This window comes from Olea europaea, chromosome 13, assembly GCF_002742605.1.
Source record: "Olea europaea var. sylvestris chromosome 13, O_europaea_v1, whole genome shotgun sequence".
NCBI lineage: Eukaryota > Viridiplantae > Streptophyta > Magnoliopsida > Lamiales > Oleaceae > Olea > Olea europaea.
The window spans coordinates 25,782,358-25,784,681 of NC_036249.1; positions in this window are offsets into that span (position 1 = coordinate 25,782,358).

Here is a 2,324-nt window from a genome sequence, read left to right on the forward strand (position 1 = left end):
AAATTAAGGTTAATTGGCATAAAACGTCCATACATTTCAAGTTTATTGAGAAAAATGTCCATACCTTTCATTTTTTGACATTTTTGCCCCTATTTCCACATTTCTTTGCGCTAAATGTCATTTTTACCATTTTTGATGTAAAATGACCAAAATACCTTTCTATTTAAACAAAACAAAAAAAAGAAAAGAAAAGAAAAAATTGTAACTATAAGCCCAAACTTTCCATATGTGCAAATCGGCCCAAAATTTAAAAAAATGTCACTAAACCACCTTAAATTAACCACCACTTTGAAACCAAAAAACTCCGGCCAACCACCGTCGAAACCATCGAATCTCTATACCGTCGGATAGCCATCACTCTCGTCTACATATACCGCCCAACATCCAGTTACCATGCCAACAGATTTGGTAGAAATTACAAGCCAAAATATCGAACTCGCAAATGCAAATAAGGGGCATCACCACGAATTTCGACAAGACTCGTGTCATCCCAACATTCCAATCAAATATACACACCAAGACGTCCATGATCCTCAAATGTCATTTAATTCACGCAATCAAGCCAAACAGATAACAGCTTCGAATACAGCCATTTCGCTGTTTTCAAGCAAAATTTTTGGTGCCGATGGTGGGACCCATGATTGTAGACCACCACCTCAAGTACCTATTCCTCATGGCACATCCAATGAGCATATGGATCTTCCCCAATTTTGCCTGAACATGGCAGTTCATTCAAAAAAGGGAGAAAACGTAAAACCCTTCGATCCCATTTCAATTGGTATTCATCCACATCTACAATCAACAAATTGCTCCAATTGAAATATAATTCAAAGTGTAACGACTCTAGGTAGTAAATCAATTGCTGTAATTCTACCATTCAAATGAAGCAATTTAGGATTTTTGACCGACGGTGGAATGAGAGTATGGGGTAGGGATATCAACGAGCTGAGCCGGCTCGCGAATCGAAACTCAAGGCTCGGGCTCGACTCAAGCTTTTTCAAACAGGCTTTTTTCGAGCCCGAGCCAAGCCGAGCAAAAGCTCGATCGAAAAAACAAGGCTAGGCTCGAACTTTAGGCTCTGGCTTTATCGAGCTAAGCCGCCCCAACTCGATTTTTTTTAATAAGATTACGAATCTAACATTTTTCAAAAATAAATAAAATTAAAATTGCATAATTTATACGAGTTACAAATCAAATAAAAATTACAACTTATAAAATTGCATTACAAATGAAATAAAAATTACAACTTACAACCCTCCTCCTTTTTTCAGGCTTGGGATCGGCTACATGACATAGGCGAAGTTAAAATTGTACACTAATAAAATATTTCGTGTACAATTTTTCTTGAAACAAATAAATTTAAAAATTACATATTGTTTTGAAATAAATTATTTTAAAAACTTACAACATTCTATGCTTGGATTTGCTACAACTCTTCAGCCACTATACTGTCAACATGTTCTTGAATATGTAATTCTGTACATTCTTAATCCTTCAAGCATATTAAGGCCTCCAATATATCTTCTTTTAGTCTTAAATGTTCGTCTGATAAAATTTGATCACCTAAACTAAATGCAACCTCCGATTCTATCGTAGACACCGGAAGTGTTAGTAGATCACATTTAATTTTTGATACAATTAGATACTATCTTTCATTACACCTCAACCAATTTAGAAGACTAAATTCCTGTAATTCTTTTTCAGGTAACACACTACAAACGTCCACACACATATACCTAGCTAACTTGGAGGGAATTTCAAAATTTGTATCACCGACATTTATCGCTCTAGACATCGATGAACTAGAACTAAACGAGGGAACACTTGTATTACTTTCCATAAATTATCTAAATTTGTTGAAGTATTTCTTGAAAAAGAATTTTGGGAAGTAGAACCACACTTGCCTTCTTTATCAACATAATAATTATACATTTTAGATAACATAAATTCTATATTCACATGTGATAATTCCACATTCATGAAATTTGAAATCTCCTTTACGGTGGCTATTGTGACATTCAAATTAAGTCGATGGTCCATTACTGAAGCTAAAATAAATAAAGAGGGCAATTCTTCCCATTATTTACGAAATCTTAACTCCATAAAGCAAACTAAGTCAGAAAAAAGGGGAAATTCTTGTATTTATGAAATGTTTGTGAAATGTAGAAAAAATGTTGTAAAACAAGTGAAAATATAGGGTAATAACTCCACTACATTCCTTTGTAGCATCAAAAAAAGATTTTAAAATTTTTTTCACGTGAAATGCAAGAAACCATTCCCAATCTTCTAAATTATGTTCGGGTCCGTATGTATGCCTACCATTA